Source organism: Schistocerca americana, chromosome 7 (assembly GCF_021461395.2).
Source record: "Schistocerca americana isolate TAMUIC-IGC-003095 chromosome 7, iqSchAmer2.1, whole genome shotgun sequence".
NCBI lineage: Eukaryota > Metazoa > Arthropoda > Insecta > Orthoptera > Acrididae > Schistocerca > Schistocerca americana.
The window spans coordinates 90470632-90495204 of NC_060125.1; the positions used below are offsets into that span (position 1 = coordinate 90470632).

At 45.2% G+C, this 24573-nt stretch overlaps 1 protein-coding gene across 1 annotated transcript in view; it reads left to right on the forward strand.

Annotated features, from left to right (window-relative positions):
* LOC124621836 (steroid receptor seven-up, isoforms B/C) overlaps nucleotides 1-24573 on the forward strand; it is a 531170-nt gene that overhangs the window by 503303 nt on the left and 3294 nt on the right. The gene's annotated exons all lie outside the window — the stretch shown is intronic.

Consider the following 24573-nt stretch of genomic DNA (forward strand, 5'->3'; position numbering starts at 1 on the left):
GATAGCCGAGGGCCGGAACCTCAGCCAGAAGGGGTTGCTGTAGTCCTGACACAATAAGTAAGACCACTGCGTGAAAACAAAATACCGACATGTATCAGTGGACAGAGCATCTCTCCAAGTTCTTAACTCACACTACGGGTATTCAGTGTGGACGCCGTTTGTGACGCGGCGAGCGGCAGTACGTGTGTGCAATTCGTGGAAGTCGCGACAGCTGCCCGCTTTCGAAATCTGTTCATCGGTTTGCCTATTTGCAGGCGCGAACTAATTCCCTGTGGCAATAGGGGACAGATGATTTCTCTACGTCTTCTGATAGCCTGCCCCCAAGTGCAACTACGCTACGGCAGGCATTATGATCTATCCAATGACGCTTGTCATTTTTAGAATCCCGAACTTTAATCGGTAAAAATGTCTGTCTCACGAACGGGTAGAGGTACTGAAACCTCCCCTTAGAAATATTTATGAATGATTGTGCTGATACGTTATTTGATTTTCAAACAGCTGAGCAAAACTGAACGTACTCAGACATTTCTCTCTTTGCTTATTCTGATCATCACTAAACTGACACGCAATATTTTTAGCGTAACGCAATCTGACTTTCAATAATCCCTACAAAAGAATGGCCCTGACTAACAATAACTTATACCTTTCATGAATTGCTTACCTCACAAAAATCTTCGTTGCTCGAACTACTGCAATACAGCGTGCGCCAATACTGCCAGCTAAATGAAAGATTCTATCTACTGAAGGCACTAACTACTGATAGGCATAGTTAGCAAATCAAAGATTTTGATAGAGAAGAAACAATGTATTTACCTTAATAGTGTTCAAAAGTCATTATATACACACACACACACACACACACACACACACACATATATATGCGGCTCACCTCCAATTGCGCAACGCTACGCGCTGTTCGCATCCAACTGCCCAACACTACAATAGAGAATATTACAACAATGCCAACCAGCCACAGACTGCACACAGCACAGCCAGTGATTTTCATACAGAGCGCTACGTGGCCTTACCAACATAAAAACCTAAACAGCCTACTTACAGTATCAACTTGAAATTTTTGTCAAATTGTAAGGTCGACGCCCCTTGGCAGTGTAAATCATTTAAATCATTTAATTTAAATCATTTAAGTCAAGGTAATCAAAATATTCTGCCATACAGGTCACATATTTATATACTGACAAACACTCCCATCAAAACCTACAGGGTACCTGCCGTATGCTTCCAGTCATGAATTTTTGTAACATGCAAAAATCCGAAAATTGTATATTTGTTATTATATCGATGTTTTGCATTTGTTGTTCGTCTGTCTGTCTTCTGTCCGTGTATTTAGACCACTTCTTCTCAAGGACGGGCAGAGGTATCAAGTTGAAATTTTTGTCAAAAACTAAGTTCCCTTGGTGGTGCAAAAAATTTGAGGTTGCAAGTCAATGCAATCTAAAGATACGGCCATAGGGCCATAGATGTCACTAATTTTGACACTCGCAGACTGACTGATCAGAACCTATAGAGGAACTATGCACAGACGAACGTAAGTTTCTACGGAACCCTCAGAGCGCTCGTCCTACTTGCATTTGCCCGGTTCTTCCTTTACGTCTTATAATCGTTAAAATTATTTTTAATGGTTTTGATCGCAGTAGAACATGAAATTACAATTTGCTGATTACAGGTCTTAAATAAGGACAAAATTGACTTCTACTTAATATGAATCTGACGATCTTTAAAAACACATACATTGTTTAAAAAATATTAAAACGAAAAACAGTGAAAACCTTACCAGGATTACTAAAGACTGAGTGTCCATGTGCTATGTTCGGTACAATACCATCCTTGTTGACTGTAACTCGGAACAGTGGAAGTGCCTACAGAAAGCATGAGAACTTAACTATCTTTAAAACGTATATTATTCAAAAAGTGCTAAACGTAAAAACGGTAAAAAACGTTCCTTTGCTTACGAAAGAAGCAGTACCTAAGTACACAGTTAACCGTAACAGCGTCGTCAAGAAATACAGATCAGGTTCTATAGCAATAAACGGAAAACTGTCTTCAGTTAATTTGAAAATTTAATAAGCTTTAAAATGTACATTAGTTATAAAAGTATTAAAACGTACCATGCTTACTAAGTAATCTGTAGATACGTATAATGTTGGTCATATCATAATTACTAAGCGTAACACGTCAATAATAAAAATTTGATCAAAGCAGGCTGCCAGCGTCTAAAACCAACAGAAGACTGACCGTTGTGTGTGCTTGTAATTTTTTCGTGTTCTTCTTCCGAAATCCTAGTGTTACTTATGAATAACCCCGTGTATTGACAGTGGTCGATCCTTTGTGCTCTTAAAATGAACAGGCGAAACGACTTTATTCAAGACATTCATGTTCCACGTTGTAAGCAAATTCGTACACCAGAGCTCCTCGGTACCTTAGTAGATGTACCTCACTTAACGGAATCGGCGGAGAAATTGCGAAGTGGCTAGGACTTCGCCTTCGTACCCGGGAAAGCTCCATTCAAATTCCAGTCCTTTCCTGATTCACGTTTCCTGTCGTTTCAGGAAATCAGTTGAAGACAGAGTTATTTCTTCATCAACTGACTTAGTGGCCCGTCTCTAGCGCACTTGTACCGAGATGTCAGACCACTAACCTTCCTTTATTTCATTGAAGTAAAACTCACCCATATATCAGCGTCGCCTAACTAATTTGTGTTACACGACCCTGTCTTCCTGCTTATATTGAATAGGGCTCGCTCGTATCTAACACGACAATTATCTATCAGTTAAGAGTAGAGAGAAGGGTGGAACCATCTAATCACTTCCATTTCTCTTGAAGATGCCTGTGGTTGAGTCACCAAATTCTATTTACGGAAAATTGTCAAAATTTTCAGTCCATTTGTGTTATGTGTTATCAGACTTTAATCCCCTGCACTACTGTTTGTGTACGCTATAGAAACCAAAAACAGCTTAAAATGCGCTTAGATGTTGCGGGAATATAACGCATTACGCCGATAGACTTGACAGTGACGCAGAACGTCAATCTCCGAAACGCTTACTCCGAATCGTACGTGCTTCCGCTGAGTTTAATTCATGTTCAGAGAAACACGCCCTTAAGCAATGGCACGCGAGATCGTGCAAGCTATATGTAGCAGTGGAAAAGTTTCAATCGTTCTAGCGTATTAAGCGCCGGTGTTACCTCATGTTTCGTACTATTAGCAGGTTGTCAGTATAATAGAGACACCAACAGCATTGTTGATAAAATAAAAACTTCGTTAACCATTAGCGAATGTTATCGCGATGTGTAAACTTACTTACGAATATTTTAAGATACTGTAAGAATTGTTCAGGGACCCGCCTGGGTAGCCGAGAGCGCTAACGTGCTGCTTCCTGGACTCGGGTAGGCGCGCCGGCCCCGGATCGAATCCGCACGGCGGACTAACGACGAGGGTCGATGTGCCGGCCAGCCTGGATGTGGTTTTTAGGCGGTTTTCCACATCCCTCCACGTGAATACCGGGCTGGTCCCCATGTTCCGCTTCAGTTACGCGGCCCGCAGACACCTATTCCATGGATTACACTCGACGCAGACAGTTGGGGTACACTAATTCCGTCCCGGGGGTGGGGGGGGGGGGGGGGTTCGGGGTGATGGCAGGAAGGGCATCTGGCCACCCCTTAAACATTAACATGCCAAATCCGATTAACGGTGGCTGACCCTGCGGGACAAGGCTCAAGCGATAGACAGACTGTAAGAATTGTTCAGGGATTGATATCCTCCCGATATCTTGGTCACTAGACAAAGTGAGCCGGCCGTTGTGGCCGAGCGGTTCTAGGCGCTTCAGTCTGGAACCGCGCGACCGCTACGGTCGCAGGTTCGAATCCTGCCTCGGGCATGGATGTGTGGCATGTCATTAGGTTTAAGCAGTTCTAGGGGACTGATGACAGATGTTAAGTTTCATAATGCTCAGAGCCATTTTTAGACAAAGTAGACAGCATCACTTCACGCGGATGGCGGAGGATGTCTACCGTAGTCTTGATGGAAGAACCATCACAGAAAAAGATGCTCAGGAAACTCACAGAAAACTGATATCAAGATTGGAAGAGGGAGATTTAAAACCTCACTCCACCTACAGTCAGGTCAAATGGATTAACCAGAGCGCCGTCTCTGTTTAGTCCTCAGAGGTGTATCGGTACAGTACAACATGTTCCACTAATGACGAATTGAAATTTATACGCTTGTCGTGTTCGTCGAGTAGGGAGCAGACGTTACCAGAAGACGCTAACGAGCGTGGTATGGTTGGACTCACCGCTACTGCCAGACCGCGTCGCAGCGGCAGCTCAGATATCTTGAAATTAATAGCTCAGCAACGACAGCTGCAACCAATTGTCCTGCCCCCCTGCTATAGCCACTCCTTCCGCTAGACAGCTTTAACGGAGTCAGTGTGAATAGTTGGCCAACGACGGGTGCAGAGATACACGTATGACTGTCGCAGCTTAGTGTGTGCTGCTTGTCCCACCTCACGTTGATAGACTCAGGAGCGGCAGTGAATTCTCGCCGCCTGACCTGTCTCTTAGCTTGTCGCTGCGGGGCGGAGGTGAGTCCAGAATGACAGCACAAGACTGCCGCTTTCCTTTTTTCTCTCCTTTTTTTTATTTTATTCTGAAGCCCGGCTTCGGGTGGCCTGTGCTCCACTCGGTCCCTCTGCATTATGTCCCGGTCTTTAACTGAGCGTCCCCGGCTTCGCGATATTTATCTCGCTTTATTTACATGTTAACGCGTTATTTGTAATATATGCCTCTGAAGAGCATATCTGTTTTGAGAACGCGGACGCTTAACCAGACAACTAATCTGAATTCATTCCAAAAGCGCCACATAAACAACGACGACTACAATGGACTTTTCCTCCGTACAAAAAAAGGACCCACGGTGATTCTCGTTTTTTTTTCCATCCTCGTCTTTCGCCTTCAGAACGGTTTTTGTCCGCTGTGAGATATTGGCCACTTGGTGGAATGTGAAATAATACCGTAAATATGCTAATTCACAGCTTCTTAACTTTTTTCCTGCGTGTATGCGTAACCACTCGTACAACTCCAGAACGCGCATAAAGCCGCCTTCGTAGCCACTTAAATTATTCCCCTGTAGCAATGTGGAGCTCCCGTAACAGATGTACGCTCGGCCACCTGCGTGCCCTACCGCATTCTAAGCAGCCTTTCGGGATGAGAGATATTTCAGGTGCTTTCGCGTCTACTCCCATTTAAAACTCAGTGTTGCAGAAGTGGCTTTACATCACGGCCGTGGACAACCTCAACGAATCTCTATCTCTCTTTCTAAGACACACACACACACACACACACACACACACACACACACGTCAGTAGTATATATCATAGAGAACCATATTCTAGACGTTAGCAACTGCGAACCAAGTTAGTTGTATACAGTACGTATGGGAATCCAGACTTTCTTTGCGAATTTCGTTTCGTTTTGCCTGAAGATGACAAGCAGAAAACTCGTCGAAACGTTACGACGCGACGCCACGATCCGGCTGAAACACCGAGAAGATTTCATCATTGAAGCAAATGGCTAATTCTTAGTGTTCGTCGTATTCTTACCTGAAAAAGACTGTGCAGTCTTACAGCAATTATATAAAGATGAGCAAAATTGGAAATAGGTCACTTTCGCATACCAAACGCGCAGATCGAACCCCAGTAACAAGCACACTTTTAACTCCTCCCAGTCAATATTTAGCCACTTTTTGAGCAATCAGACTCCAAAGTAATTCATTCGCAAACTCTGTTTCAACAGCATCGTCTGTCGGTGTCTGTTGGAACGAGTCTGTAGCCCCCTAGTCACGTATAACCTCAAGCATTTACGAACCGAAAACTTATTTTGAGCATTGCATTAATTGCTATGATGATGTGTCCTTAAATAGCTCCAATTCCTGGCTCGAGCCAGTTATGGTGACTGAAGAATTTAGAGTCGAATCCAGGTCTGTGTTGGTGGCGTCTTGGAGACGGAGCAGAGTGGAGACGCCGGCTTCGGAAGTCGTCGACCTCCTGCGGCAGTGGACCTCGCGCCGCGGGGTTGGCAAGCCTGTCGCCGAGGCCGTGGCCGCCGACAATGGTCACCAGCGGCTCAATGCGCCATTGTGCCATTAAGGCGGCGCTTCCTTTTCGCGGCAGATAAGCGCGCCTCGGGGCAAAACCGAGATCTGTGGCCGTCGCATTCAGGCCACGGTCATTGTCTTCTGGCCCTCTGGTCGGCGGGCAGATTCTGCCAAGGACGAGGACCCATTCTCACCGCGGACCCCACCGGCTGATACCGGCGTGGACATCCGGTAGGCGGAGATAAGGGGGAGGGGAAGCAGTTGCTGTTGGCACCCCTGGCTGTAAGATCCAGGCAGGCTTGCGCCATAAATGTGAGAGCAGACCATAAAATTAAATAAGTTTAGGGTGTGACAACCACTATCACAGAACAAATCTTTTTCTGCGAAACTTGGCTTTCTGCTGTAATCTTGGGTTGCATGAAAAGGAAGAGACGACAGCATTTCTTCTGAAAGTCAGCAAGTGGACACAGTTTGACTAAAGATTTTGGAACCTGGTGCGGACTAGTGCGATTCGGAGCCTCAGAGAAATACATCATCACCAGGAAATTAGAGTGGCGAAAGTTATGTAACAACCACACTTTGTAACTGTTGGGAGTGCAGACAGAAGCATTCCTTCAGCCTGGTAATTTAAATTAACGCATTACAACCGATGGCTGTTTTTAACGCATGGGCTTAGACCTTTACGTCCACTTTTTTTTCGTTTACAACCTATAGTTTGCTAACATAATTGGTTCTGTACTTTTATGTTTATCAGAATTTCTTTCATCGTCTGAAGAATATCTCTTCGAACGATATCAAATAAAAACGCATATGTTTTAAATCGTCAATGAGTTATTGGAGTACCAACCCGACGAGCAGTTTTGATACAAGTTCCTCCTTAACCACTTGATGTGAAAACGGGTATGATTATTCCAAGTAGTCCGAAGCCGATTTTTTATCACTTCAGCCTCCATTTAGGCTGTGTTCCTTCTTCAAGATCTAAGATTCATATCTCTCTCTTCTTCAGGCCAGACTATGTCAAGCATGCTCTGAAACTGAGAATGTTCACAGCAGAAAGGCACAGTGGTCCAGAAATATGCAGTGTGAACCATTAGACAGCGCCGTACTATCCTGTGAACTGAGCTCATACTATAAGATCATGCTGTGCGTGAATGGAAACACTTGTAAAATTTCATCACTACACTTGTTTCCTCCTGTTTGTAAATTCCCACCCAGCTAATAGCACATCAGCGTTTTTTTACTGCTATGAAACAATATCCGAGCGAATCCTACAACTATATACCGTCAATATGATTCATACGAAGAGGTGATGATACTCGCGTTATTGATGTGCTCTGTTGCTTCGAGTTATTGTCTCTGTTGAGAGAAGTGGCATGTGATAAGCGGGCCTTAATCAGGCAACTAAAGACCCACTGCGCGCCATGAAGAGATTACGAACAAATGCTAAATTGTGTACTGCCAAAAATGACTCGTGTCCTGAACGAGCAACAAGCAAAAATGACCATCTTCATTAATTATATAAAGCCCGCAGACATTTTTCTAAAAGAACTTTCTGCTTGCTTCGTGGAGTTAAAGCGGTGTTTGCTCAAAAATGTTCAAATGTGTGTGAAATCTTATGGGACTTAACTGCTAAGGTCATCAGTCCCTAAGCTTACACACTACTTAACCTGAATTATCCTAAGGACAAACACACACACCCATGCCCGAGGGAGGACTCGAACCTCCGCCGGGACCAGCCGCACAGTCCATGACTGCAGCGCCTAGACCGCTTGGCTAATCCCTCGCGGCGGTGTTTCCTGGAGGACCCGATAATAATTACTGTCTGAAGATGGCTTATCAAAGTTGAAACAATCACAGCCAGTACGAAGGCGAATCTAAATTTACCTTACAAATTTCTAGCACGTACTGAAGATGCTGCGTGGTAAAGGATCGAATTGGATCTCAGAGGAACTGGGTGACAGAACCTCAGTGATTGACGACGAACTGACGGGGCAGCAACGCACTATACTCACCGTTTTTTTGTTGTTTTTTTTTTAGCTGTTTCCTTGGACGTACTCTGTCAATGACGGAAAAGCGACAATGTGTGTCATGTGACTTTTCGATACTACATTTCTTCTAGCAAGTTTCTTTAGTTGGTTAAAACACAGTTGTAGAAAACTCTGTACTCTAACCATGCAGACATGAAGGAACAGAACACATTATTTTACATGTTTGTTCCTGCAACACTGCGATGGTTCGCCTGAGAACAGGGGGTTTGCATTCAAAACATATCTTACATACATATATTACGGAAATGTCCCAATACTTTACTCGTAATTTCTTAACATATCAACGTACTGGACCTACTCCGTTTTTTTTTCTTTTTTTTTTTTTTTTTGTTTTAAGTGGAATGGTCTGTTTTCCGTTTTCAATTTTGATTTCCCGTAAAGACAGGAGCACAGTGCTGTACAGACGATAATGTTGGCAGTCGAACTTGTGGGGGAACGCAATTAGCCACGAAAGGTAAGAGTAAGTGTGAGGTCGATGTCTGAGGGGACAGTACAGTTTGAGCTCAGCTACGGTACGTTTACACTGCAATGGTGGTGAAGCTGCGCAGCTCCAATTGGAAGGTAGCACATTTACCGGCTGTTTTGTCGCGCGTAGGTTATCTGCGTGTTGATCAGTGGTTGCCGGCTTAATAGGACGCATCCATCTCTCGGAAGCAAACCCCCCTCTTATTAGCGGCGCAGAGAGGTATAACTTTACAGGTCTGGTGAGAAATTTCATCTGCCGGCGCGTGGGGGCGTCGTAGGGGCGGGGGTGGAGGAGCAGCAGGTGTCGGGATGGTTCCCGCAGCACAGGCGGCCGCCCGCCCGCCGATGTGTAACAGATAGGAGGCTGTAATTTGACGGGCCGGATTACCTGGGCCGCGCGTCGGCGGGAACGAACCGTTTCTTCTCACGCTGCCAGTCGCGCATCGTGATGCGTTTCAGCGCACCATGTGAACGGCGGCGCTATGCTGTAGCACTGTCGAAAGCCGCCACGCTATACGCCAACGCAGCCGCCAGCAAACAACCCGTTTCCACGTAATTAAAACTTCAGTACAACATGCGTCATCTCGCAACATCCTTTGCATGATATACTGCAGGTTTCCTGTGCACTTCAATGAACACGCAGCACAGGGGGCCAGAAGCCTGAAAACCTGGCCAAAATTTCAAAATTGCTCCAGAATGGCCGAAAGTGGGTGTAGTGGGATATCTGAACCTTCTCACAACGATTTTTGTACTAAAATTGAAAAATTAAAAATGGCCGACCCAATATGGTGTAAAGAATCAGGAAAAAATTAATGAGGCCGACAAAAAATGGTTTTAGTGAACAGCAGTAATTTTAATGGTAAACTTTGTTGCAAAATTCCCTCTATTTCTGTCATATTAAAGAAAATAGCGGTCGGGGTGGCCGAGCGGATCTAATCGCTACAGTCTGGAACCGCGCGACCGCTACGTTCGCAGGTTTGAATCCTGCCTCGGGCATGGATGTGTGTGGTGTCCTTAGTTTAGTTAGGTTTAAGTAGTTCTAAGTCCTAGGGGACTGATGACCTCAGAAGTTAAGTCCCAGTGCTCAGAGTCATTTGAACCATTTTTGAACAGAAAATAAATATTAGTAACAAGAAGTCAAAGTTTCGTTAGTATTCTTAATCTTCTTCCTCTTATTTTTATTCTTCTTCTTCTTAATCTTCATTTCCTTCTTCATATTCTTCCTCGCCGATATTTGTAACCTCTTCACCATCTACAGCATCTGATTCCTCGTAATGTTTTACAGCGTGTACCAAGCTTCCGACGACAAAGTTTTCACTTTACTCGGAGATGGTTTCCGCAAAGAACGAATCTAATAGGGACTGGTCTTTGCCAGAAGCCTCCAGAATACTTTCTCCATATTTTTTGCGCGAGAATAGTTTCCGGCAAGACTTATGCAATATTGCCTTATTAACTTGTTTGTTGATACCAGACAGCTGATTGATAAAAGTGTAGAAGTAGTTATTTCAGATCCGTGTATCAGCAGTCTATGGACTCCCGTTGGCATGTTGTACCGTGACTTCTCTTTGACGTAATGCCTGACTGTTGCAGTGGTGGGGCTGCGAAACGGCGTTTTGCAACTGTCGCTTAAAAAGTGGCTCAGAGCCAGGGCTGTGGTTGGCAGCTGGATTTGAAGGCTCATTCACGACGATAACAGTACATACTTAAGGATGGAATGATAAAGATGGTGTAATGCCGTGGAATCTAAAATTATCCCTTTTTTTTCGCTCCCGTTTCACAATTTTCTTCCTTGCATTCCGTTAAGAAGTTAATTTGCAAAACGCAATTTTAATTAATAATTATATAAACTGTTGTGACTTGGCAAGACAGCCAAGCCACTATGAGATAGCCGAAAGGCACGCGTTTAAGCTCACGCAGGCTGGCGTGAGGTCTGGAACAGTTAAAGGAGTTGAGTCTAGTAAAAAAAAAGTACATAGCTTCTGGAATACTTAACTTTAATCCATAATTCGTAGACATCGATCTGACGGTACATGCATCACAAGATAAATAGCAAATGATAATGGCGCCTTGCTAGGTCGTAGCAAATGACGTAGCTGAAGGCTATGCTAACTATCGTCTCGGCAAATGAGAGCGTAATTTGTCAGTGAACCATTGCTAGCAAAGTCGGCTGTACAACTGGGGCGAGTGCTAGGAAGTCTCTCTAGACCTGCCGTGTGGCGGCGCTCGGTCTGCAATCACTGATAGTGGCGACACGCGGGTCCGACGTATACTGCCGGCCCGCGGCCGATTTAAAGGCTACCACCTAGCAAGTGTGGTGTCTGGCGGTGACACTACATAAAGTTTCGTAATTATGTACAGACTTTCCGGAATAGGTTCCATTAAAAAAAAAGAGTTGGTCTGATTTTGATGAAAAACATTTTGATCCGAAAGACACAGTGCGTTTCCACACGGCTAACACCGCGCTCCGCTCAGAAATAAAAGCCGCGCTGGACGTGAGATTCAACCTTCGAAAGGCCGGGATGCATTACTCCAACTCGGGACTTTTTTTTAATTTATGGCCACATTTTCGGGATTCTGACCCACTGTCTGCTGCTGTATTTCATTTACGTAAAGCGTAAAACTGGATTCGTTTAAAGATAGTGAATAGATAATAAAGTAGACCAATATTCTAAGATGGAATGTACGAATGCCTTGTAAGCAGTCTCATTTATAGATTGACTGCATTTTCGCCACATCCTGGCATCCTGCCAATATATCGATCACCTGCTCGAGACACTCGTGAGGTCCAGTTACCTTCGATGTATTCATTTGAAGACGAATCTGGACTACTCAGAGATGACGCAATGCACGCAGAAATTTCTCCCTCTATGAAGTAATTTTTAGACATAAGCCCTGACACACGCTGATCACTATCATCTCTCGGTTGCGGTTCTGTTGTGAATTTCTTGTAGACCTAGGTGTGTTTCCTAAGACAGTTTCGAGCGATACATTGGTCCGGTTAAAGGAAACTGACGCGGAAAATGTTTCATGCACCTTAAGAGAAATCCTGGTTGCGGAAGACGTAACTTGGTTCCTCTATCTTAACGTACATGTGATGTTTTCCGGGCCAGTTTTACGTCGTCCAACCTCTACGCACAAACACACCACTTCGTGACATTCTGCACACCTGAATGTGATTATCCCCTGTAGCCCTGTAGCATGATTTCTTCCTACATCACCCAGTCGTGTCTACGACAGAGTCAAATGGTTCAAATGGCTCTGAGCACTATGGGACTCAACATCTTAGGTCATAAGTCCCCTAGAACTTAGAACTACTTAAACCTAACTAATCTAAGGACATCACACATACCCATGCCCGAGGCAGGATTCGAACCTGCGACCGTAGCAGTCCCGCGGTTCCGGACTGCAGCGCCAGAACCGCTAGACCACCGCGGCCGGCCGACAGAGTCACTACACACCTCAAGCTAGCTGGGATAGTCCATAGAAAAGGCCCGTAACAATACTCTGGGCACAAAGTTCCACCTGATTAACGATATCCACCGTATTTTATAACAATATGTCGTTCGTGCACGTGTTTCTAGAGCAGTAATTAGCGCAGTGGCGACAAAAATACGCCCGCTGCCTGGTAGAATAGAGCCGCGCGCCAGCGGGTGAGTCACCGTTGCCCACACCGCCAAGTGTGTGTTTTGCAACAACAACACAGCGTTATGCAAATGCAAAACAAGTCGCGCCGTGACAAGAACTCGCCGTTGCCGACGATAGAAATCACTTGTGGCGCGGCTGTAACCGCCGGAGGCAGTTGGCCTGCAGCGCCTCTCCCGCCAATCGCGGAGCAGCGCAGCAAAAATTGAGCCGATGGCCAGTTGGGGCAATTAGTGGCGCGGCGCGGCGCGGCGGCTGTCCTTGCTCGTTTGTTTTTCCCCCGTCCTCCTTCACTGTCTTTCTGTCTCCCCCCCCCCCCCCCCTCTCTCTCTGTTCCCGCCACGTTTTCTTCCGCGGCGCCGTTCCTCACGTTGCACAATTGCCGAGAACGCAGCCCAGCTGTGATGCTACGCGACGTCACACGGTTTTCATCGTTCCGCTTAAACGAGCAGAACAAAAAAAGGCGAGAGAGGAGCCGGCCGCGCCGTTCCGCCTCCCCCCCTCCCCCCCCCCTCCCCCGCCCCCACCCCCTGCGCATTCCTGGGGCAATCAGCGGCGCTGGAGACGCCCATCCTAATAATAGGACAATGTACGTCCGTGACGTCAGCAGGCCGGCGTCGCCGGCGCTCACCTTTGCTGTAATCTCTCCCAGCAGGGGGTCTGGAATGGCGATGCTGTCGATCGTATTACTTCGGTGTCGCCGACCGTCTAATACAGAGCGCAAACTCTCAAATCCCTGACGGAAGAATCGTGATATGCAAAAAACTGAAGGCTTTTATTGATCTTCTAGGTTGTCAGTCTGCATCATGACGCTCTTCAAGTTCCTTCTTAACAGTCGACGTTTCGACCTCTCTGCTGAGATCATCTTCAGGATATAACAGCTAAGTGGGACACCAAAAGATCCTGAAGAAGTTCCCAGTTGAGGGATCGAAATGTCGAACATGTAAGAACAAATGGAAGAGGAATGTGAAGCGGCCTTATAACCTAGTTCACCTTATTTTCAAGTCCGGGGGTTGTCCGCCCCCGTAGCATAGTGTCTGGCTAGTACGTGGAGCTTACTGACAGCGGTTTTTCTTTGGCGTGAGGACTGGTGTGGGGTGCACTCAGCCTCTTAAGCCCAATTTGGCAGTTACTTCAATAGAAGCAGCGGCTCCTAGGTCTCGAAAGCCGACAGCGATTCAAAATTCGGTGTGTGGACCCCGGTGCTCCTCCATAACGCATCCAAAAACGCGAGCGCCAGAGGATGACACAGCGGTCAGTCGCTCACCAGTGCCGCACCGCTGAGTTTTGCTTGCTTACTTGCCATGGGCTTGGAACACTTGGGCGGAGGGAGACATCTTTGGAGAGACATTCCTTTGCGGAGACAACGAATGTCATAGCAAAGAAACTAATTGTGGCGACAAACTGATCTATATGTGCCGGCCGGAGTGGCCGTGCGGTTCTAGGCGCTGCAGTCTCGAGCCGAACGACCACTACGGTCGCAGGTTCGAATCCTGCCTCGGGCATGGATGTGTGTGATGTCCTTAGGTTAGTTAGGTTTAAGTAGTTCTAAGTTCTAGGGGACTGATGACCTCAGAAGTTAAGTCCCATAGTGCTCAGAGCCATTTGAACCATTTTGAATCACTGAAGCTCTTGCCCGGTTTGCCTTACAATCATACATGCGTGTGGTATGATTTACAATGAATACCCTCAATTTTCTTCAGAAATATCCCCAACGTAGAGACTGAAAATAAACTGGCATTTCTAATGGAATCTACATGTGCTACATATATGCCTAATAGCTTTCACAGTAATAAAGTCTTGTTAAATACAAAAAATCCCTCGAACTCAACAAAGAACGTAGTCGTTTCAGAATTCTCCCCCAGATACAACAAACTTCATGAAATTATACTGTCTATTCCGAAGTGCAATTGATAGCATGTCGCACAAGTTACAGTGAAACTAAGAACTGCCACTCAGAATTTCGTACCAAATAATACAAAATATTGAAACGAATTATTGTAGCTAATTTGTCGATTGATATAATATTTCCGCCTCGAATTAGTCATCTTGATGAAAGGTTTATTCAACCTTCCTTCGTTTCTGGGTTCGCCAAAGAAACATGAACAGATTGAATGTGTACCAATATATCTCTCAAAAAAGGACATTAGCCCTGCACGTGCCTTTAAAAGAAAGGTGCATCGTTTCAAGCGGGACATGTTTTATACGAGTGCTTAGCAGAAAACATTGGAATACTCTTTGCCAGTCATATGATTTGTCAGGGAGACGGACTAAAACAAAGGTTTTTCTTTCCCTAAGTAAACCGTCATGGAACTGATTGAATGTAGCTGCACAGGGTGACCAGCAAATTTTGCGTTGCAGTCATAATCCACTTGTCAAATAACAACGAATAAAAACCATAAAAGCAATAACCTACTATTTTCAAACGCACGTGACGTATAAAGGAGCGTGCGAACTAGCTCTTAGACGTCCTAATCAGGTTTTTTGACGACTATGCTTGTAAATAAAGGTTCCCGTCAGGCTTCTGTGACTTTAAAGTTCTCAGCGGAAAGAATAAATGCCTTAATGCACATCTGAAAAGTGGCCATGCGTTTACAAACGCACATAGCTCTAAAAGTGTAATAGAGCTTTTAGTTAATAGTAATAAAGAGACACATTTGCTTGTCACGGTTCAGGAAATTAACACCCATTCAGAAGAGGAAGAAAAACAAGGCTGACGTCAGCGCCATTAGGTGAGAGCACGCATACAGGAAGTGGGTTGCGCGCTCTGCCTTGGTGGACGTAAAAGGGGTCGGACGGGTTTACGCGTTTGCCTGTCACGCTGCCGTAATGACGCCTGTTGCAGGAACGCTCGCTTGTCTTAGTACCGGGTAGACCATACGGTATAAAAAGAACTCTGACTGCGCAAATACTTTATATAAGAAGGGCAGTAATGAGCTGACTCCGAATGATGGATAGAGTCGTGGAATGTCACACAGAGAGAAAAAAGAACATGGTTTTTGTGATAGATCAGTCAGTGAAATACGGCTTTGAATCGTATAGTGTAAGAGGTCTTTTTTCGCCGTCTATAGTCTGAGGTGCTTTATATACTACAGTGTCACATTTCCCTTGAAGTACATTGTTGTGTGCCTGAACATCTAACTTGAATGTCAATTTCAGGTAGAAACCAGACTTACCTCTAGTGCTGTGCCTATTTCGCCTCTTAATGCTACAGACATGCAGCCAGTTTTCTAACCCTCCACCCTGCCTTCACACGCGCACAAATACACACACACACACTCACACACACACACACACACACACACACACACACACACACACACACACACACATTTTCTTGTCATCGAACATGCACGCACAAGACATGTATATAACAGATAAATCATTTTAGATAATCATTTCAACTAAAATTTTTGCATTACCAATGGTGAATTTTTCAATCTTTTACTTTTCAGTTTTTCTCATGATAGGAAAAAGGTTAACTAATATAGCGTATGTATATGGGGTTTATATGGGGGAAGGCTTGTTCAACTAAACTCAGTATGTGATGGAAACCACGAAAATATGTCATGGTACACATGATAACATGGTTACATTTATTAAATTGTGAACAGTAATTAAAGATTACCTGCTGTTATTCGATCACAGATTTACTTACTAAAATACCTTCTTCTGATTTTTAAACGCTCTTCGTAGAAATGGACCGTAATTTCCAACATTTTTCTGGAGTTTGTGACCAGTTTCATTAATTAGCAAGATGGTGAGAATCGAACTCTAATTTCAGTTGGAAACGCAAAATTTTGAGTAAAAGTTTATAACGTAATTAAGTCAGACTCTACTTCTAAAAGCATTCACGACGTCTGCCGTTCTAAAAGCAGTCTAGAACGGAAGAGTGGTTTCAATGAACCCGACGTGAAGAAAGGGCGCTCCGATGTTGGGGAACTAAATTATAAACTCGTCCTTCGCACGCACAGCCGAAATCAACGCGTCTGTAGCAACCCAGCTGCTTTCTGGAGCTGAGGAAGCAGTAATGTTCGTTGTGGAAGGAGCTTCTATCTGTCGTGAGGTCGGTTTGCAGGACTGTCACCGACGAATACTTGAAAAATTAAAATATGAATACCCAACAGCTAAAGTGTTGCCACAACACCTGAATATTGTACAGTAAGTCTTACCACGAAATAAGTGACTCCGACAGTAAAATATATCGTTACGAAACTGTTCTCGGTGTGGCCGTGCGGTTCTGGGCACTACAGTCTGGAACCGCACGACCGCTTCGGTCGCAGGATCGAATCCTGCCTCGGGCATGGATGTGTGTGATGTCCTTAGGTTAGTTAGGTTTAAGTAGTTCTAAGTTCTGGGGGACTGATGACCACAGATGTTAAAGTCCCTTAGTGCTCAGAGCCATTTGAAACTGTTTTCATGATGAAACTGGAAGATTACCTACTAAAAGATGCGTAAATCAAATATACCATGTGTTGTGTAGGGTATTTACGCGGTTGTCAGGACGTTCGGAGCAATTTCTGCTCTGTTATCGTTCGGTAATAGCACTTACAAGGGAACCTCCCCATCGCACCCCCCCTCAGATTTAGTTATAAGTTGGCACAGTGGATAGGCCTTGAAAAACTGAACACAGATCAATCGAGAAAACAGGAAGAAGTTGTGTGGAACTATGAAAAAAATAAGGAAAATATACAAACTGAGTAGTCTATGCGCAACATAGGGAACAACAAGAATATTCTGAGCTCAGGAGCGCAGTGGTCCTGTGGTTAGCGTTTGCAGCTACGGAACGAGAGGTCCTTGGTTCAAGTCTTCCCTCGAGTGATGCCGGCACGGTAGCTCAGCGTGTTCGGTCAGAGGGTTAGCTGCCCTCTGTAATAAAAAAACTGAGTTAATCGATCAATAACGAACTTAAACGGATGTCTTACGACGTCCGCCCCGAGCAGACGCAACGAACAAAAGCGAACAAAATGAGATAAAAAAAGTGAAAAGTTTAATTTTTTATTTTCAGACAATTATTATCTGTCCGTTCGTCTGTCCGATGCGAGGTAACTGCGCCGTAGTATGGGGACGCTACACCTAAACAAACATCGAAACAGTCGACTACAGCGCACGGAAGAGAGAGTATTGCTGCTAATGAGGCTCCCTGGCTGGCAGTTGACTGTTCGCTACTTTGGACGAGAGTGCATTAAATACGTGAGATGTATTCCGTGGGCAATGTGAGTCCAGCAAATACAGCTCGCGACTTCATTGGAGAGGCACGTCATTTCGTCTACTAATCGCACTATTTTGCGATGCGGTCGCAAAACGCAGACACTAAACTTATTACAGTGAACATAGACGTCAATGAACGAACGGACAGATCATAACTTTGCGAAAATAAAGAAAGTAAACTTTTCACTCGAGGGAAGACTTGAACCAAGGACCTCTCGATACGCAGTTGCTCACGCTAACCACGGGACTACGGTGCTTCTGAACTTACATTGTCCTTGATGTTGCCTATCTTGCACATGGATTACTCAGTTTCTATACTTTGCTTATTTTTTTCATAGTTCCACACAACTTCTTCCTGTTTTCTCGATTGATCTGTGTTCAGTTTTTCAAGGCCTATCCACTGTGCCAACTTATAAACAAATCTGAGGGGGCTGCGATGGGGAGGTTCCCTTGTTAGTATGCGTTTATACTAGCGTCAGTAAGTCCCCTCACATTCCTGTGGATTGATTCGCAGGACTGTTATGGCACAATGTACGCACTGTCAAAATGGTCTGCAAACTTCCGTTTGTGACAACTTGCTGTTTGCAACTCGTCTGACTCTACTGAACGCACCGAGCAGGGAGCGCATTGGTAAAACAAAGGACCCGCATTCCGGAGCACGGCGCTTCAAATTTCTATCCGGTTATCCAAAATGAATATTTCCGTGATTTTCCTACTTCGTTTGAGGCGAATGCCGAGTTGGTTCCCCTCTCATGATGAGGCTTTAAACTGTAATCTCTCCTCTTGATTTTGGTGGAAACAGAATGGGGAATCCTATACGAGCTGTCTTTTGTGCACAGCGAATGCACCGCCGTGTATTGCCCCATGATGAAGTATTTACGACATTCACATGTCTCCCACTGTTATTTTCGAGTTTGTGTAACTAAATGGCTATAATGGTCACACAAGCCCTGTTACAGATTGTCTTTCGAACGGCTTTCAAGAGCGACAAAAATTTGATATTCAGTGTTGCGTATAATTACAGACGAAATTTAAAATGCTTTCAAAATCTACTCTTTAAGAGGTATGATCTTCCGTATTTCAGTCAGAAACCGTGTATGTGTCTTGGGACTGCGTCACTGGCGGTGCGCATATTGCCCCGACTACCCTAGCGTTCGTTAATTTCAATAAATCTAATAACTGACTTCTAATTCCCTGTAGATACCATATAGTTGCATTGCTACTGTTCAGTAAGCAAAGAAGTAGTACAACATTGATAAACTTATCGGGTGTAGATGTTTGTTTTCATCTAGATGGAATATTATCCAGAGGAGTGTTGTGTATTTACAAAATAGTTACCTGAACTTCTATGTTTGTTTAGCTGTGTCATTGTGTGTATTGTGTATTGAACCGGGAACCTAGAAACGACGGAGAGGCTTCGTCCTCAGTGGTTCACAATCCCACAACAGGCCACAGCAGTCCACCCACCCCACCGCCGCTCCACACCGAAGCCAGGGTTATTGTTCCCTCACCGAGCGAGGTGGCGCAGTGGTTAGACACTGGACTCGCATTCGGCAGGACGACGGTTCAATCCCGCGTCCGGCCATCCTGATTTAGGTTTTCCGTGATTTCCCTAAATCACTCCAGGCAAATGCCGGGATGGTTCTTCTGAAAGGGCACGGCCGACTTCCTTCCCCATCCTTCCATTATCCGATGGGACCGATGACCAGGCTGTCTGGTCTCTTTCCCCAAAACCAACCAACCATTGTTCCCTCTCCCCGGGAACGTCTCATACCAGAGTGTAGCCCCAGTGTTTGCGCGGTAGAGTAATTATGGTGTGAGACTGTCATTGAGCCCAAGGGAGGATAGTTTAATGAACGCGAAATATAATTTTCTGCTTGTTTGATGTATGTTTAAGAGTACAAAAGCATACTTTTTTTGGAAAATTTTTTTTGTCCATAATTGGATAACAGTTATGGTTTATTTAATTTAATGAGAGGTACCGTATATTCATCCATTATTTGAGAGTGGGAGCACTTAGCCGCTTACAACAGACATCACACATAATTCCAAACTTTTACGGGATTATTGGTCGCTGTCAACAAAATAACGAAAGGGAAAGGGGTTATCGCTTACTACATTTTCACCGTTCATGTTGTAAAACGTCAGCATCAGGCATGAAAGTTTAATTTATTACTTCTTCACTATTAACTCAAAAAAATGGCTCTGAGAACTATGGGACTCAACTTCTGAGGTCATTAGTCCCCTAGAACTTAGAACTACTTAAACCTAATTAACCTAAGGACATCACACACATCCATGCCCGAGGCAGGATTCGAACCTGCGACCGTAGCGGTCACGCGGTTCCAGACTGACGCGCCTAGAACCGCACGACCACACCGGCCGGCCACTATTAACTCCATTCGCAATACATTTAGCAGACGGTAAAAATGTATGACGCTGAAAGTGGCCTCAAAATTGTATCTTTGTACACGATGTAGTTCAAGAGATATGAAGTCAAAAACGTCAAGGTGCGTGAGAAATTAGCTGTTTCCGAACTTGGAAGTTCGATTCATTAAAGGATCGTTGGTGGGGGAGAGGGGGTGGGGGTTACTGGTGAACGAAATAGGACGTACGAATGGTTTTGTGGACCAATAACTGCTACCATGTTTGCGCGCAAAGGATGACTCGAATGAAGCAAAGAAAAGAGTTAACGGCTGGAATCCTTCACTAAGATTAGGAGTTTGTTTGTGATGTATTGGCCTGTAGATTCCTAGCGAGTCTGGGCAATGGAAGACGCGCACACCTGTCACGTACGACGTGCACGCCTTCAAGCGGGGGAGTGGCGGAAGCGCTGAAATACGGCGTGTGTGAGGTGCCTGCGCTCCTCCCGTATCGTAATTTCGAGATGAGTCAATGCCAGGAATACGACCGCGACGCGCCGCAATTAAAATTAACGAGCCCGCTGCGGCCCGGCACGTGTGTGAGCAAGGCAGAAGCCGCAAGACAGAGAGTTACGCGCCACCGCACCAATATTGGCAGATCCTCGCGGGCGGAAGGCGCCGCCGCCCATATACGGCCACAGCTCCCGCCTCCCGATGCGTTTCAAGACTTTAATTTCCAGCTCGGAAGCAAAGCGGCAAGTTGGCGGAGAGATACAGTGGGCCCTGTACCGCACTGCTGCGCCATCTGGTCCCCTCATCTCTGAATGTACGCCACACGTTACGTCTTACGCCGTCGCTTCGCATGCGTTTTATATAGACTTATTGTTACGATTGAGTCTTGAATGTTAACTGCGTCACCGCTTCTCTTATCCTTTTCATATCGTGTAGTATAATACAGTAGCGTCTACGGAACGTTATACAAAGTTTATGAACGGTGCTTTAGCCATAGAGTGCAACGCGATTTTCCCAGGCCACCTTATGGATTGTTGCGGAGGGTACTTATGAAACCACTATGATTCTGACGCAAAAAGAGACAGATTTGCAACTGAAATGGATGTTTATTTAATCGGTGACCGGTTTCGGGCTATACCCATTCTCAAACCATCCAGTGTTTGCCAAGTAGAATGCCCGTCTTTAAAATAACAGTACATGAATTGGGTAGATGTGTGTAACGTCCCAACTAATTTTCTTTTAACCCCTTGACCCTTCAGTCCACCTCGTGTTCAACATTCTTCTATCGCACCACATCTCAGCCGCTTGGAAGCATCTACTTTTCCTGTTTTCCCACAGTCCATGTTTCTGCGTCAAACAATGCTGTGCCCCAGACGTACATTCTCAAAAATTTCTTCCTCACGCTAAAGCTGTCGTTTAACCCTAGCAGACCTCTCTCGGCCAGGAATGCCGTCTATGCCTGCGCCAGTATCCTATTTATATCCTCCTTACTTCGTCCGTCGTTTGTTATTTACCTTCCAAGTTAGCGGAATTCCTTCATCCACTTCGTGGCACCCCAGTTTTGATGTTTACCGATAATCTCATTTCTCCTACTCCTCATTACTTAACTATCAAACATTCTTTGCTCGTTAGACTGTTCATTCCATTCATCACGCCTTGTAATACTTTTTCACTTTCAGTGAGGATAGCAGAGTCATCAACGAATGTTCCTGTCTTACAACCTTTTTAATTCGATAATTTGATTCTCGCTGCTTCAGTCTTATTGTTCCTTGTTGGATCTTGTGCGTATCATATACACTGAAGTGCCAAAGAAACTGGTATAGGCGTCATTGAAATACAGAGACATGTACACAGTCAGAATACGGCGCTGCGGTAGGCAACGCCTATATAAGACAGCAAGTGTCTGGCGGAGTTCTTAGAAAGGTTGCTGCTGCTACAATAGTATATTATGAAGATTTAAGTGAATTTGAACGTGGTGTTATAGACGGCGCACGAGCGATGGGACACATCAACGAGGTAACGATGCAGTTGGGGTTTTCCCGTACGACCAATTCACGAGTGTACCATGAATATCAGGGATCCGGTAAAACATCAAATCTACGACATCGCTGCGGCCAGAAAAATATTCTGCAAGAACGGGACCAACTACGACTGGAGAGAATCGTTCACCGTGACAGAAGCGCAACCCTTCCGCGAATTTGCTGCAGATTTCAATGCTGGGCCATCAACAAGTGTCAGCGTGTGAACAATTCAACGAAACATCATCGATAAGGGCTTTCGGAGCCGAAGGCCCACCCATGTACCCTTCGTGGCTACACGACACAGAGCTTTACGCCTCGTCTGGGTCCAACAACACCGACATTGGAATGTTCATGACTGGAATTATGTTGCCTAGACGGACGAGTCTCGTTTCAAATTGTATCGAGCGGATGGACGTGTACGGGTATGGAGACAACCACATGAATCCATGAAACCTGCATGTCAGCGAGGACTGTTCAAGCTGGAGGAGGCTCTCTAATGGTGTGCGGCGTGTGCAGTTGGAGTGATATGCTACCCCTGATACGTCTAGATACGACTCTGACAGGTGACACGTACATAAGCGTCCTGTGTGATGACCTGCATCCAGTCATGTTCATTGTGCATTCCGACGGACTTGGGCAACTCCAGCAGGACAGTCCGGCACCCCACACGTCCAGAATTGCTACAGAGTGGCTCCAGGAACACTCTTCTTAGTTTAAACACGTCCGGTGGCCACAAAACTCCCCAGTTATGAACATTGTTGAGCATATCTGGGATGCCTTGCAACATTGCTGTTCAGAAGAGATTTCCACACCTAGTACTCTTACGGATTTATGGACAGCCCTGCAGGATTCATGGTGTGCGGCACTTCTGCGTGCCCTAAATGATTTTACGCAGGTGTACCAGTTTCTTTGGCTTTTCAGAGTATATTCGTCGTTGCTCCTTCGAAGTATGGTTTGAATAGCTGAGGCTAAAGACCACGTCCTTGTCTTACAACCTTTTTTAAATCGAGAATTTGATTCTTGCTGTTTCAGTCTTATCGTTGCCTCTTTCATCTTGCGCATATCATTTATTATCCGCCATTCTGTTCAGTTTACACCTATTTTTGTCAGAAGCTCGGACATCTTTTATCGTTTTAGTTTATAGAACACAATCTACAGCGCTCTTATGAGGACGCGGCTAACATTTTGTCCTTTGAGCGCAGCTGTACACACACGGCCGGCCCTGGACGTGCCCTGGGCTCAGCTCCCTGCGGAGCTTACGCGGTGCTGCTGAAGCGGGAGACCTGCCCGTTGTCTGGGTCGGCCGGCCCGCGCCTTGTTGCAAATGCGTCGCAGACGAACTCGCCGACTGATGGCTGGACAATCAAGGGCGCCCACCCTGCGTCATGCCTCGCATCACGTCACGTCACGTCACGTCACGGGCCGGCCGCTCCAATCTATTCTGATCGCTGGGGCCGCGCCGCGGGTCAGCGGGCTGCGCCGCGCCGATGTCCCAACCAGCACTCGGCTCCCTTGACTCCTCATCAGCTTCCTCACCCAACTCTCGCCTGATCAGTCTTTCGATTATTCCGTGACTGCACATTGCACATCACGCTGTCACCTGTTGAGGTTGAAGAGACTTCTCGATCGCGAAATGCGTATTCTCAGTCCCCCAAATGCGCCAGTTTTGCTTATTGACGAACCCATCCAAATGAAGTGGGTTTCGTCGCTAAACCAAATCATACATGCGCATACTAATTGAGTCTGCTTAGTATATTCATCCCTTGGTCTCCCTCTACGATTTTTACCCTCCACGCTTCCCTCCAACACTAAATTGATGATCCCTTGATGCTTCAGAATGTGTCCTACCAACTGATCCCTTCTTCTAGTCAAGTTGTGCCACAAATGCCTCTTCTCCCCAATTCCATTCAGTACCTTCTCATTATCTACGTGATCTAGTAACCTAATCTTCACCATTCTTCTGTAACACCACATTTCCAAAGCCTCTGTTCTCTTCTTGTCTATTTATCGTCCCATGTTTCACTTCCATTGATTTCTACACTCCATACAAATTACAGAAATGACTTCCTGACACTTAAATCTATACTCGATCTTAACAAATTTCTCTTCTTCAGAAACGCTTTTCTTGCCATGGCCAGTCCTTATGTCCTTTCCGCTTCGACCATGATGTTATTTTGCTCCCCAAATAGCAAAACTCATCTGCTAGTTTAAGTGTCACATTTCCTGATCTAATTCGCTGAGCATCACCTGATTTAATTCGGCTACTTTCCATTATCCTCGATTTGCTTTTGTTGATGTTCATCTTATATCCTCTTGAAAGAATTCCGCCAACTGCTCTTCCAGCTCCTTTGCTGTATCTGACAGAATTACAATGTCATCGGCAAACCTCAAAGTTTTTATTTCATCACGTTGGCTTTTAATTCCTACTCCAAATTTATCTTGTGTTTCCTTTACTGCTTGCTCAATATACAGATTGAATAACGTGGGGGACAGGATACAACCCTTTCTCACTCTCTTCCCAACCACTGCTTCCCTTTCATGCCCCTCGACTCTTATAACTGCCATCTGGTTTCTGTACAAATTGTAAATAACCTTTCGCTCCCTGTATTTGATCCCTGCCACCTTCAGAATTTGACAGATAACATTCCAGTCAACACTGTCGAAAGCTTTCTCTAAGTCTACAAATGCTAGAAACGTAGGTTTG